Source organism: Octopus sinensis, linkage group LG19 (assembly GCF_006345805.1).
Source record: "Octopus sinensis linkage group LG19, ASM634580v1, whole genome shotgun sequence".
Taxonomy (NCBI): domain Eukaryota; kingdom Metazoa; phylum Mollusca; class Cephalopoda; order Octopoda; family Octopodidae; genus Octopus; species Octopus sinensis.
The window spans coordinates 9,333,439-9,350,560 of NC_043015.1; positions in this window are offsets into that span (position 1 = coordinate 9,333,439).

The following is a 17,122-nucleotide window of genomic DNA, read 5'->3' on the forward strand; positions in this document are numbered from 1 at the left end:
CGATTAATAAACAAACTGTGTTCTTTGGTCTTTCAAAAAACAATTCTGCACATTTGCTTTCATTGTTTGGTCTCTATCAAATTGAACGTCTCAAAAGACGATACATTTTCATCCTAAATTACAACGACAGGGATGTGATTATGCCACTTGTCGGCAATTTGGAATTTATAATGCCGATATATTAACCACTGTAGATATCGGTAAACAATATGAAGTTTGGATCTACATTCCTCCGATTCTAAAATTTCACATCCAGAGATTAGGTGACCCACTCTTTTGGATCTACTGCATTTTTCACCATTTTTTCTTAGTAGTTCCAGCCAATGTATTTCGACTTTGAGAAGATAAGATAAAAACTTCGCTATCTGCCTTTATCCATGATCACCTTAGCTTCTGAGGGGTATGCTTCTGGTCCATATGAACATTTTTATTATGGGTCTTATATCTAGCACGAAGTGGTTTTTGCCTGATCTATCAACCAACGCTCATAATCATACTTCGCCATGAACTTGCTCTTCTTTGCAACAACAATTGCCTTAACTCAGGTTATCATACACCAGATCAATAGCAAAATAATTGCTATTATTATTATAATTATTATTATTACAGATAGAACGCTAAAGTGGCAGATCCAAGAGAGCGTCGAAAACATTACTTTGTGTTACTAGTCCAGGTTATTATACATGCCTTTTTTTTTTCATCCTACCAATGTATCGTTCACAGGAGGAGGACTAACAATATGAGAGCACATATTTCTGTATTTGGATATTTTTATGTTTGATTACAATTTTGTCAAATTCAATGTTCGTGTGTCTCATTAGAGTAACAGGTGTCTTGAGCAGCAGCAACGGCAGCAGCAGCAACAGCAGCAGCAGCAGTAGTAGTAGTAGTAGTAGTAGTAGTATAGTAGTAGTAGTAGTAGTAGTAGTAATAAATGAAGAAAAAATATGAACAACAATGTTACTTTTGAGATAAATCTATGTGCGTGTGTGTTTTCGTTTGTGTGTTTGTGTGTGTTAAACGTGTAATAAATCTTTTGAAAGTAGAACTTTTTTTAAGCACGTCAACGTAGCGTCAAATTTGTATCACATTTTATCTCACCTACTTTTTCAGAGTTAGATTTGTGTCATATTTAACATTATTCTCTGAAAAACAAATACATATGCTTTTAAATTTTGCTGCAAATCCTTTAAGAAGTGTTTTATAGTTTCTAAGAATAGTTTGCTCTGCATTAAATTATACCTGTTTTCATAAACATGAATATGATGTTCGTGTATATTTATATGGGAAGGTGTCTGCACAGATTCATTTATTATATTTGTCTCGCAGCAAGACTTGGATTTTTCGACTGTCTACATTTATATTATTGTATTTCTCAAAAATGTTTATTCGGTACAATAATATATTGTTTTTGCTTTTGGTCTTATATGAGAAATAATGTAAGAGGCGACATCGAGACGTTAATTTAATTTAAATACGCAAATCGTGTGAAAGATTGAAGGATTGATATTCTTGTTTAAATATAGAAAATCTTGTATTAATGATATATGAATTGCCGTGCTTATTATTTTTTTTTTGCAAAAGAAGCAAGTAAGTCATGTATAACACTGCAATTATTTCCTAATTAGACGTTTCTCAATATATTTGATAAATTATAGAATATCCGCTTCTAAGATTTCCAAACGATGAATTCTATTAATTAGTCTTTCCAGCAATTTCTTCCTCAAGTGAGAAATATTTTTGTCTTCTTTTCATTACTGTCAGTGTAGATTTATATTTCTTACGTGAGGGCGCGTGGCTTAGTGGTTAGGGCATTCGGCTCATGATCGTAAGGTTGTGAGTTCGATTCCCGGCGACGCGTTGTGTCCTTGAGCAAGACACTTTATTTCACGTTGCTCCAGTCCACTCAGCTGGCAAAAATGAGTTGTACTTGTATTTCAAAGGGTCAGCCTTGTCACTCTCTGTGTCACGCTGATTATCCCCGAGAACTACGTTAAGGGTACACGTGTCTGTGGAATGCTCAGCCATTTGCACGTTAATTTCACGAGCAAGCTGTTCCGTTGATCGTATCACCTGGGACCTTCGTCGTCGTAACCGGCGGAGTCTTTTGATATTTCTTTCATTCATAAATTTTCTTCAGAAATATTTTATTGTAACACGTGAATATTCCAATTATTTTAGTGACTTTCTTTTGTAAATGTATAAAAGGAACACTCCGTCGGTTGCGACGACGAGGGCCCCAGCTGATACGATCAGCGGAAACAGCTTGCTCGTGAAATGGACGTGTAAGTGGCTGAGCACTCCAAAACACGCGCGCCCTTAACGTAGTTCTCGGGAAGATTCAGTGTAACGCAGTGTTTCACAAGGCTGGCCCTTTGAAATACAGGTACTACTCATTTTTGCAACCTAATTGAACTGGAGCAACGTGAAATAAAGTGTCTTTCTCGAGGATAAAACGCGCCGCCGGGAATTGAATTCACGAACTTGCGATCAATTGCCGAATGCTCTTAACCACTCAGCCACGCGCCTTCACTTTGTGAAATGTATGCATAAGTAGCACATTTTTCAGAACTACATCATCAGCTTATGCAAACATTTATATTTTCAATAACTGAAATGATAATGGTTTCAAATTTGGCGCAGGGCCAGCAAATTCGCGGAAGTGTATCAGTTGATTAAATCGATCTTAGTATTCGGTTATCATTTACTGATCCCGAAAGGATGACAGGCAAACTCAGCCTCTCCGGAACGTGGACGTAATGACGGACGAAGTGCCGCTAAGTATTTTATGCCATGTGCTAAAAACTCTGCTAGATGACCGAGTTAGTAAATGAAAGAATAATCACGCGGATTTGCAGTAGGTCCAAAGACACACACATATCCACATTTATGTAAACAGAAATACAATCAAACCTTCCGGTAAGAAATAATAAGCAAACAAGTCTAAAAATATAGGCACATAGCATATGATTCATATAACTACACACTTGGTGTTGAATGTAGTTCACTGTATTCGATCATATTCATGAAAATTTTATGGACAAAGATATCCGATATCTAACACTTTCCTTTATAACAATATCCTTAAGGTTTCTGCAATAATTTCCCATGTCAACTGACTTGCAGAGTAAATTGACAACATACCATACTGACAGTACGTCATAGGGAGTGTTGTGCTGTTCTTTCTTTGTCCAATATACTGTCCAACGTTCCTTTATTAGTATTATTCTAATCCTGATAATAACATAGCTGAATATATAAATAGTTTGCAGACTATGATTTAGCAATATATATATATATATATATATATATATATTATATATATATATATATATATACACTTTGCTAAATCATAGTCTGCAAACTTAATCACACACACTTTTATGGATTATTGATATTGAATGTAATTGAATATGGTATGTTTAATATGTATAATTTGGGTGAAAAAGAAAGAGAAATAGAATGCGCGGAATTTTAGTTAACAATTCATAATACTCTTAAGAGAAAATCGCTTTCTTGAAAAAAACTATTCACACTCGAGATGAGAAAAACATGAAACTGCGCAAATCTTAGAATATTACAAAGAGTTATATACCGGCGATCAGCTGACCTTTCTCTTTTCAATTCTCGAAGATTATATGCTATTTGTATATCACTTTACTCTGAAATATAATAAGCCCACCAGCACGCATTTTATGTGCCGTGAAGAGCACATTCTTTTCTACTCTAGGCACAAGACCCCGAAGTTTTGCAGGAGAGGGCCAGTCGATTATATCGTTTCCAGTAAGCAACTGGTACTTAATTTATCGACCCCTAAGGGGTGAAAGGCAAAATCAACCTCGTCGGAATTTGAACTCCGTAAAACCACACTGAGTAAGCTGTGAATGGATTTACTTTCAAACGTTATCACGGACTTCCAAATGTAGAAGTATGAAATCATCCAAAGTTACTGAATGTTGTTTTAATAATTATCTCAGTTTATTCAATGCAGTCGTTCAGTGATGATGGCAATTATAAGAAAGAAAATACTCAATGAAATGTTAATGATTAATAATTTACTGAAGGAAATTTTAGTAATTATATTTTGAAACACTGAGTGTGTGTACAATGCGTAAATTATTACGAAAATTATCCAAGCCCAATTGCATAGGTCCAAAGTACGGGTGGAAGTAACACTAATAGAGTGTTCGAGAATTCCTCGATGTATCCATGCGTTTATAGTTTTAAAAAAAATAACAGCATATTGCTTCTCGAAAATAATAAAACAGATTTTCACTATTTAGTGTCAGTTTCAGAAATCCTGGATCAATTTTTAGCGAAATGTTCATATGATATTGCAAATTCAGAGTTACTCTCTGTTACATATCCGTATATATATATATGTTTGTGCATTTGTATGGAGGTAATATTGACAGCAAGACAGGAAGCAGTTGGATAAGCTCTTGAATCAGTGTATCAAAGAGAAAAAAATTGTATATCATAAAACATATATTGAAAAAGGTCCAGTATTGAAAGCAATTAAAAATAAGTGCCAAATGTTAGTGTCTACTGATACGCAGGTGAACCGCTGGCAGATAGTGCTGCGCACTAGTGAAGTAACACAGTATACTACTTTACCTCTAGCTGTTAGAAGTTAATACAACTCCTGAATGGACAACCCGCCCAATGAGAAATTGAATCAAAGGGATTGAGATGACCGATATGAATGTTTGGTCTCAACTGGATTGAAAAAAAAGCATGGTAGAACATTAGTAGTTTCTACTGAGTAGAATGATAAATTATCATACCTATAATATGATGAATGATGCCATGACAGAACACAAAGAGGGGTGTTCGACTGGACCGGATATGTCGCAAGGTGCATAAGCAAAGAAATGACTTGAACAGTTGCAGATTGGTATACAACATATAGGAAAATGCCCACTCAGATGAGTTTGAAGATGAAGGGTAGGCATTGCAGTTATAAGATATAGAACATTGGAATAAAGAAAGAACTGGAAAAGCATCGTAATCAGAAGTGTATAGCAATATCTGACAGTTTATTCGGTACAGTTTTATAGTGACGGTAGCAATAAGATCTGAGGAAATATATGGGACCATAGGACAATCGGCATTATCAAAATTACTAATCAGAATAGCACCAGAGAAAATAAATTTCTTACGTGCAGGAAGAGTTTAAGCCCCACCAAGGGTACTCTTGATTACGATAGTCTGTTATATCCTTAAAATAATATTACTCAAATTTAATTCAACGCAATGGTTTAGGATTCATGTTAGACAATAGGCGCAGGAGTGGGTGTGTGGTAAGTAGCTTGCTAACCAACCACATGGTTCTCGGTTCAGTCACAACGCGTGGCAACTTGGGCAAGTGTCTTCTGCTATAACCTCGGGCCGACCAAAGCTTTGTGAGTGGATTTGGTAGACGGAAACTGAAAGAAGTCCGTCGTATATATGTATATATATATATATATATATATATATATATATATATATGCCGATTGTCCTATATATATGTATATATATATATATGTATGTGTGTGTGTTTGTGTGTCTGTGTTTGTCCCCCTAGCATTGCTTGACAACCGATGCTGGTGTGTTTATGTCCCCGTCACCTAGCGGTTCGGCAAAAAGAGACCGATAGAATAAGTACTGGGCTTACAAAGAATAAATCCCGGGGTCGAATTGCTCGATTAAAGGTGGTGCTCCAGTATGGCGGCAGTCAAATGACTGAAACAAGTAAAAGAGTAAAGGAGTAAAGAGTAATTGCAATATGCTTGCTTTTCTGGTATTACAAACGTAGTGTCTTGGTGCACTAACTTTCATTTATTCTTTTCAATTGTCAAGCTACTTTCTAAGAATTCCTCTAACAGTATTTTCATTTATTCCATTTCCTTACACCCCATGTTTTAAAGAGAAAGAATAAATGGAATAAAATACGTTAATACTTTATAGTATTATAAGACTTAATAATTTATATATTTATATGGTTCTACAATCCTACAGAGGTGGTTACACATAGTGCTGATTAGGAATTCCGTTAAAATGTTCAGTCAGATGCGTTGATATCGGTAAGTGAGATAGTGACGTTAATTTCCCCTTTCGCTGTTATGGGCGCCGGCGATTGAAATGTTGTCCATTAATCATAGATAATGTTTCAATATAGCTGATCTGATTTGCATGTATTTGTATTATAAGAACACAAGAACTTATCTTTATGCGATATTTGAAGGTAAACCGTGCAGCCTGGTTGGAAGATGTCGCTCTATGACGGCTTTTGTACATGTTAGACATGTTCCTGGTTGTCTGATGCTATCGTTTCAGTGAAGAGTTACATTGATCACCAATTTAGGCATAAATATTGACACTAGAAAAATAATTTAAGAAGTCAAGGAGTAATATCTATCTGGGAAGTTGTTGGTTGCAGTGTTCTTGATCGAGCTAATTTCTAAGCGATCCCGTGCTAAATGATTTTAAAAAAAAGAGAATGAAATGAAGATGGCATAAGTTGACGTTGTTCACCAATAATCAAACGTCTTTGTTGAAACTTACTTAAGGTATGCTAAACTATATTTTGGTTGAAATATATCTCACTCTTTTTCAATATAAGTATAATCGAAATCAAGTGTACAAAAGAGGCTCTGCGTTACCACTTCGAATCAGGTCGCAAGAAGTCTTGAATAAGTGATAACACTGATACATAGAGTTATCTGTACATGCTATATAGATACAAGAACAGAGCTGACGTATCCATTAATATAAAAGTGATATTAATAAATTCACATATTTACTATCATTTAAGAAAAAAATTCTATATTCTACATCTCTATTTCTAAATTTCTATTTTCAGACATTTTTATATTATGCTATATTTTTCACTATATTTTCTCTTTTTTCTTTCACTGCCATTAATTTTCTTAGAAACTTTCCAGGAAAGTTTCTATTCAGACGTTAGTAAGTTAACAATCAATCATTCATATACCTGCACAGAAAGTTTAATATGATGGGAAATAAAATGAAGGTTGCAACCCCCATCTATACGTTATACACATTTTCAAAAAATGTATACGTAATATATATATATATATATATATATATATATATATATATATATATATATATAATATATATATATATATATATATATATATATATATATATATATATATATATACATGTATGTATATGTGTATATACATATATATATGCATGCTGGTGCGTATACACACACACGTATGTATACATACATATATATACATATATATATATATATATATATTATATATATATATACATATATATATACACACACACACATATATATATACATATATATATGTATGTATAATAGAGAGATCGAGAGAGAGACAGGCAGACAGATATATAGATATGGATATATATATTCACACAATGTTCGTATATATATTCATATATACCCGCAAGCATATGCGTTTGTATATAAACATAAAAGTAGCTGCTTATATATTTCTATTGATAAATATAATGACAGTTAAATCTTAATGAAATAGCGGTAACCTATGTGAATTAAAAATACATATGTATTTATGATATATATTTTAGTGTAGCTCACATGTTTTATAGAAATGTAACTATACTTCAAACATTGTATTGGTCGATATATATATAGAGACATCTCTATGTTTTAGAATACATGGACGAATTGTGTGTACAAATGTTTCTGGAAAGAAATATATACCAACTTACTGTGAATCTACCTATCTACATTCTCCATTATATAAATAAAAAAAAAAAACTTTTCTTTCGTTTTTAAGCAATTTTAGGAGAGGTATTTAGAAAACACTCAACTAATATCCTGTGTTGTCTAGTATTTCTCTAAGAATGCCAACCGTGAAGAATTTTCCTACAGTTAATTCATTTTTCTTTTCCAAATTTAAAATATGATAAAGAAAGAGCTTCTTAATCAATGCCATATGTAGATATAGAGGTAAATATATTAACGCTGTATTAATGAATATATTTTCCCTGGATTTTACTGGAAGTTAAATGTAATACGTACAAGTTGGAGATACAGAAAAAAACACCATGGAAAACATATTTAAATATAAGGGGAGGGGAAATAACAACATACATTTAGAGAAACAATAATAAGAGGATTTGAAATGGTTAAAGATATATACATACATACATACACACACACATATAATATATATATATATATATATATATATATATTTATATATACAAGCATACATACATAGATTCATATATGCGTGTATATGTAAGTATATATGTAAACATATATATATATATATATATATATATATATATATATATATATATATATATGCACGTAGGAGTGAAATTGGATTACAGAAGTGCAAAGGATTATGTTTGAAATTCCAAGATTTTCTTCCAAATCCATACTACTTACATGTATTTCAGTTCTGTTGGAACCATAGACATACATATTAAGACATATGACGTCAATCTTTATTTTTAAATGCACAAAAATAATTAATGCGTTTCAATATCTACAGATTACTTTGTCACGGAACTGAATATGTATCGCGTCTTAATTTAATTAAAGAAAACAAAAAAAGACAATTACGCACTCATAAAACACAGGCAGATACGTATTAGTGTGCTTCCAGCTTTATAAGTTTCGTCATGTATGACTCTCTTTCTTTCTCTCTCTCTCTCTCGCTCTCTCACTATATATATATAATAGTGGTTTTGTCTCTAATTTAATATAACATATATATATATATATATAAAATCATAAAATACACATGCACACATATATATATATATATATATATATATATATATTATATATATGCATGTACATATGTATATGTATGTATTATACATATATATATATATACATATATATATGTATATATTTCTTCTGTATAAATTTATGTATATAACTATATATATATATGTCTGTGTGTGTGTTTATTTGTGTTTGTATATGCGCGCAGACACAGAGAAGTATGCATTATTATGATTATTTGATGTCGTGAGAAATAAAGACTATATGACATTAACTTTATAGATTAATCAATATATTTTAGTACGATATGTAAATAGTTAATATTAACACTGAAAGCTCTGTGACTACGAACTCTGGTCTCTGCTTGCGCACCTTACGGAAAAGTACCTCTAGTTTTGTACACATTAGGCAGATATAGTCCTCGCTGATATATATATATATATATATATATATATATATATATATATATATATATAAATCTTACTTTATTATTATTTTTATTAACTTCTTATAATTATCTCATAATAATGACCTTTATGACTCGTATTACTACCTCAGTCAATCTAAATGTATATATTTGTCACTACCTGTCATAAATAGCCTTTTTCTATGTGCAATATGCATTTTCGTTGTATTTTATATTTTCTTTTCGTAACATATTTCTTCTATATATATATATATATAGACGTATGAAATGCAGTATGTTATTGAAACAGCAACGCATGTATGCATGTATCATATTAAGTGCAAACGTTTTGCAAAATACAAATTTACTGCGTCATTCGTATGTACATATATATGTGTGTGTGTGTGTGTGTGTATGTGTGTGTGTATGTATGTGTGTGTGTGTGTGTGTATGTGTGTGTGTATGTGCGTGCGTGTATCTAGCAATGCACCAAAGTTGCTTATAGCCGTCAGGCGAAAACAAAATCTCTCATATGCAAGAGAAGGTGCATTACATTGAAATTGTTTTCTCTGTTCCGTACATTCTATAAATAGCGAATAGCATCTATACTGCGTGCTGCACTCGGTGTATTTCTTGTAGGTGCTTTATGTTCAATCGCTCACGCACACAACCACACACACACATATACACACACCACTCCACGCACAAATACACACACAAACACATAGACACGCAACACACGCACGTACACACACATACACACATGTATCTGCTTGTTTGTGTGTATGCATAAACCCTCAATTCTGAGACCCACAAATTGTCAGCATATGCTTAAGTATGTCCTACCAAAGGCTTACGTGTGTCCTAACAACTTGACAAAATATCATGGCCTATATCTTATTTACCGTATAATAATTCTTTCACAACGAATCAAAGCTACCGGTCTCCACATTGCGAACGATACTATGATAATCTATTACTTTGACAATGATGAAATATAAAAGATATAAATCTAATTTAATTACCCGTTTGTAGAGTCTCGCAATGAAGGGGAACAGGGGTTCTTGTTGAATTACTCTTTAGAAAAATCTTACAAGGAAATAACTCGGCATCTCAGTATGAGAGCAAAGATAGGATAACATATCCAGAAACAAACAATTCCCGTGCATTTAAGTCGGAATATATTTTGCCAAGCAGGACACCTTTCTATAGAAAACTACAAGCATATCAGTCTTTTCGGTTATATAAAGATTTATAGAGACGTTCCTTTATCATGAAACAGATGAATTTTTAATCGAGATCGTACGATGGTAGAACATTTTAAAGCAAATAACACTTCAAATGTTTACGTGTTTGCGCAGGTACTATTAATATGTTGCATATGTGTATATTTATACTTGCATTGTGTGTTTGCGTTTGAGTGTATATGTTTGTATTGAAACCTGGGCACCAAGCCGTTAATCCGTTTAACGTTAATTAGTTATGTTAATATTTTCGTTACGATTAAGCTTTTAAGTTAACTTTGGAAATCATTATCGGGTTAATTAATTTCTGTTCCATTTAACTTCCATTAACTCAAGTTGCTCCGACGATCTTTAGACTGAAGGACTTGGAGGTCCATACTGAAGGTCCATACTGCAACCCTTTGATCGACGCAATTTTAGCAGGCATCGACAAAAAGTTTAGGAACCCGCTGAATGATGAGAAATGCCATCTGGCTGCTACCTTCCACTCCAGGTCGCCTCCGCTTCTTGGTTAAGTGTAACAACGCCAATGTCGCCAAGGTGAGGGGAAGCATGTAGTGTAAGATCGAGGAGGCCATGAAGCACCTGGCTAAAGAAGTGAACTACAACAGAGGAGACAATAACATCGAAGAGGACGATGACTTCTTCAGCGGTGGCATCCAGCTAAAAAAGAGTAGCATGCGTCACATATCACTCAAGGACAAGGCCCGGAATTTCGTCAAGACCTGGTTGGAGATCAACTCCAAAGACTTCTTGACAGACGCTGCCTTCTTAGGTGAGCAAATGTTGGTGGACTTGTTTCTCAAGTTCAGCCAGCCATCCCCACCAGTGCTGCAGTGGAACGTTTGTTCTCTATGGAAAGGACATCTTCAGGGCCAAGAGATCATTCCTATCTGTTGAAAACATTGAAACAGTAATTTTCGTGAAGGGCAACATGCATCTCATGAAGAAAATCAAGAAGGATAAGAAAAGAAAAAGTTGAATTATATATATATATATATTCTCTACATAAATTCCACACGCTAGGAGGGTCTCTTAAATTCAAAACTACCAAAATAAATAAGCACATAGTACCGAGGGGATGCAACTCTCAAAGCGAGCCTGTTAAAAACAGAATTAAGCAGCATATCATTTGATTCCATAATTAGTGCACAAATGCACTTCTTAACCTCAGTGCAGGCATAATTCAAGATTTAGAAAAATGTTAGTAAGACACTCGACAAGAAAAGGTAAGAGAATTGAAAGATGATGGTAATGAAAATAATAATAATAATAATAATAATAATAATAATAATAATAAATAATAATAATAATAATAATAATAATAATAATAATAACAACAACAACAACAAAAATAAACCTGCTACGCATGCAAGACTCCACGACCTCCAGCAAAACCTGTGATAAAGAGAAGACAATAAGAATGATAATAATTTTTGGAATTACTGAGCAGAGATCATGTGACGAAGGAAGAGCGTTACGAACCAATTTGTGGATAACAGAATTAGACCCAGAAGAGTTTAACTAAAGGATATCGTGTAATACTGGGCATACAATATACTAAATTTGTATACTGGAAGATATGGAGCAATTGCTCAGAGGAATATACTAACGTGAATTGTGAGAGTATCGAGATCAATGACTACCAAAAGAATTAATAATACACATGATTTAGGATATATTAAATGCGGAAGGCACATAATTTTTGTGCAGCTTTAGGAAGGCTAACCAATGGAAACTAAATCAGAAAAGAAGTAAAGTCAATAATGTATTGAGACACATTGAAAGAAAGAACATAACATAAACATATAATGTCAACAATGTTGCAAGTAGGATTACAGAAGAAAGAATGGGATTGAGATCTACTGAGAACAGAACATTGAGGGGTAGAAGAGGAAATAAACAATCTTGGTGGATAGGGTGAAATTCAGAAAATATGAACTCACTGAACAATGCCGTGTCAATATTTGTCCGGAAAAGAAAAAGAAAACTGATGAATGATCGTAAATTCGAAAAAGGGAGAAACAAGTATGTCGGAGATACAAAAGGCCTGCAAATTGTTATGGAAGATCCGAAGTATTTCATATTTACAAAAAAACAAAAGTAACAAGGTGTGAACAATGGATTATGTAATACCGTCAAAACACATTGTTTAGGACAGAACAAAAATATTTGATCAAGAGATTAATGATGATAAAGAACGTGAAAGATTAACTGATGATAGAGCATCTGAATGGCCCTGCAGCCTACAGCAAACACCTTCTGATGCCCAGCAGGAGAGCATCCACTCCACAGAACACTATCAGAAATATGAGTAAAAGTATAAGCGATTGGGATGCAGCAGGTCCTGACGGTGTACAGGGATTTTGGATGAAAATGTGCAGAAGATACCAGCAATTGATCGCAGAGCAACATAATGCATTGATCGATGGAGAATAAATCTCGTGCTGATTGGAAAAAGGACGAACGGTGTTTTGGCTGAAGGATGCATCAAAAGGAAATGCTGCTGACGATTACTGGCCAGTTTCTTGAATCCTAACGTGGAGGTTACTGTTAAGAGGAAGTGTAGAACTACGTATTTCTTGATGAGAACGATATGTTTGCAACGGAACAAAACGTTTGTAGAAGGAAATGCAGAGGTACCAAAGATGAATTATTGATAAAGAAACAGGCAATGCAAGATTGTAAACGAAGGAGAACTAATTTGGAAATGGTCTGGATTGAATATTGCAAAGCTTGTGATATGATTTCACATTTGTGGATAATTGAGTGTCTAGGTGTTTGGAATTGCAAGGAATGTAACGTATTCCCTTGAGGGAAGTAATGTGGGATGTAAAACGGAGTTGATAACCTACGGTAAAAGTGTTTTGCACCCTGGGCATCACAAGAGAGAGTTTCGAGAGTGATAGTATATCACCATTACTTTTTGTTCTCTGCATGATCCCTCTGATGTTGGTGCTTAGAAAAATGAACATGGAATACCATTTATAGGGCAACTCTCAATCAATCAACCCCCTCATCTTCGTGGATGGTTTGAAGCTGTATGGCAAAGATGAGGCACGAGTGAGTTACTTGGTCAACAGGGTCCACTGTTTTAGTGCTGATATTAGAATTGAATTTGGACTCAAGAGGTGTGGAATACTGTACCAGAAAAGACGCATGGTACAGTTCCTAGCAGGGATAGAACTGACCAATAGAGAATTGATTAAACAAACAGAAACATAAGGCTACACATACCTTCAACAAGATAATAGAGAAGGAAATGAAAGAGCGACTGACATGGGAACATTTTCGAAAACTAAGTTGCTACATGGGTGATAGCATCACTTCGGTATGGAGCTAAAATAATAAACTGGCAAATGAAATAACTGCTTAACTTGGATACGAAGAGAGGGAAAATGCTGACAGCACACGAAACATTCCTAACAGTGACACCGATAGGCTGGACTTGTCCTGAAGTGAAGGTGGGAGATGTTTAATCAGTTTCCGGATTCTATCGTAGGAGGGGGATACAATTTAGAGTGGTATGTACAAAATGCGGTGGAACCACTGTTGAAACATGTGACGAAGACCGGCGTCATTAAAACTGATAATTGTGTAAAGCAACATTAAACAAAAAGAAATGGCATGGAAGGAAAAATATAACGCAGGGTCAGTTTGCAAGAGACTTGATCGCCAAGACTGATATGGAAGTCCGGTGGCTATGAATGAGGAGGAATGACCAGAAGATAGAGAGAGAATCACTTATATTCACATCTCGAGACAATCAATAACGACTATGTGATATACAAAATCAACAACACTACTGACAGCGACGAATGAATAATGTGTGGTGAGAGGGGTGAAACAGTATGCCACATCGTTAGCGAATACCTGAAATAGACACATCGCGAATACAAAAGACGACGTGAAAATGTGACAAGAATGATCCACAGGAAGCTCTGTGAAAATCACGGCCTAGAAATAAATTTTAAAAAAGGCGTGCTATGAGCGAGCACCAGAAGGAGTCAACGAAAAGGAAGATTGCAAAATCATGTAGGATGCAATGTTTCAGTGCGATCAACTATCCAGACATCGGAAACGGGTCATTGTTGTGGTGAATAAAGATGAAAGAACATGCATGATAATCGACATAGCATGTCATGGTGAAAAGAGGATCAAAAAGAGAGAAGAAAAACAGAACTACGGCGATTTGAGGTGGGAAATACGAAATGTATGATCAATGAGGAGAGTAGACTCGGTACCAATAGTAATTGGAGCACTTGGAAATATCAGCAGTCAACTAACATCGTGGATCAAAACTATTGCTACAAATGGGAAGGTAGATCACATTTTTAAAAAATCAGCATTGCTTGGAAACGCAAGGATACGTACTTCGCAGTGTTCTTCAAGCTTCGCCAGTTAGGAAGTAAAATCTTAGTCCGCTGGCTGTGGACAGCTGAAACTTTCCATCGTATTCGGCAAAATAAGCTGTGAGATTTCATTAAATATTATAATAATAATGATGATTATGATGATGGTTTTGGTGATGATGGCAGTAATAAAACAAGTAAAGGAGTAATAATAATGGTAATGGCGACAATAATAACAGTAAGAATATAAACAATAATTTTCAAAAACACGTCTCCAAAAACCTGGTTATAACGAAATATTTTGGTATAATGCTTCTGGCGCGATTAATGTGATTATGTAAATTGCAAAGAAATATATTAAAGCATTAGACCGTCATTTTCCTTCTAGTAAATATAGTAATCTTTATATATAAAAGTCAAGTTGTGTGTCTGTCTCCTACGATTTAGATTCCTAACTACTCCCACATTTTGCGGTGCAGTTTAACCAAAACTGGGTATCTTATAGTCGTGATTCATATCGAGCCCTTCTGGGTATTAGCGCGGGTCTACGATGAGTCTACGATTTAAAAAATAATTTACCACCAATTTTTTTCCTTTTTAATGCATTTTTTCGCTATTATATAAGGGAAGTAACTCTCTAAATATGTCTACGATGAGTCAACGATTTTTAAAAAAAAATTTACCATCATTTTTTTCCCATTTTTAATGCATTTTTTTGCTATTTTTTGGCTATAACTCTCTAAAAATGCTTTATAGTTATTTCCCTTATAAACCCGAGCAACGCCGGGCGATACTGCTAGTATATTTATAAAAAAAAAACATGTAAACACTCTACCACGCCTGTTTTAGTAGATGATGTGACTGTTATTAATTTTAATGCCATTTAATAAGTATTTTCTTAGTAAAAACAACATCGATTCAAGGACGAGTTTACCCAAAACGCATTCTTATTCCTTACTCAACTCGTCAACACTCGACCGAGCCTGATTTCACCAATATTCCCAATACACCGAAGTCTTGCAGTAGAGGTACTACTGCTACTACTACTACTACTACTACTACTACTACTACTACTACTACTACTAATAATAATAATAATAATAATGATAATAATAATAATAATAATAATAATAATAACAATAATAATAATAATAATAATAATAATAATAATAATCTGCTGTGTCTGGGGAGAGTCATATTTTGTGCCCTATAAAGTTATACGCTAATCAGTAAAATGTCCACTTATTGCTTATTTTAGGAAAATAAAAATAAGAAATAAGTGGAAATTTTACCGGTGAGTAATTTTACCGGTGAGTAAGGCACAAAAAAATGACTCTCGCTAGACACAACAGAATATGCGTCAACACACGATCTCATATCCAAATCCAAAAAGGAATAATAATAATAATAATATTGAATTTATTCTTCACTAAGTTAAGGTAAGAAGACGAGCGCGACTGTGATTGGTAATAAGCAGAGTTTGACGCTGTTTTTTAAAATGAAAATGAAACGAGTGAACAATATTTCGACACTCCGTGTGTCTTTTACGAGTTCAAAATATAAAATGAAATTAAATTCAAAGATAGGAAACGCTGAGCCAGTTGAAATTAAACGGGAATAACTGCATTTATTTTCAAGTAAAACTACGTCAACAGTTTTCGATCTTTCACAAAAGATGGTTGAGGGAAGAAAAGAAAAAAACAAAACAAAAAGAAAGAACAAATTTGGGAAAAACAATTATTCAGTCAAAACGTTTGGCATTAAAATGATGGAATTCACCTGCTGTTTTAATAATTCCCCAGGTTGAACTGTCAGCAGTTCACAAATATATCTATGCTCATGGGTTTTAAGGACTGAAAGTGCAGTGGAGTGATGAGGGTATTTTTTGAGAATGTCCACCTTCAAGTTTTCCTGAAATTTATATCTCTTTGATGTGAACTGCTCCGCCAGTTCCGTGGAAACACTGTTATTTTGCCTGACGTCGTACCTGTGTCCGTTAAATCATTTTTTTGTAATCGTTCTGTTGTGTAACCAGCATAAATCATTTTGTGTTTGGTGCATCCCGCTGCATACTTCAAATGGGAATACTTACAGGCCCCTCCTGTGTAAATCATGACATTTCTATTATATTTTTGATATAATTTTACAGACTCATATTACTGCACTACGAGCAGGGCTTACCTCTCTTATGGGTGCTTTTGGGGTGCAGCGTTCAGAAACTCTAATAGAGTTTTAATTAGATCTTCTGATCAATATTTCTCTAATGCGGTCATTTTTCTGAAATATCCTGGTAACTGCCATGCATCACTTTTGAAATGTTAGAGAAACTTCGATCCCAGTTAATCATTAAAGTAATTCGGCCTTA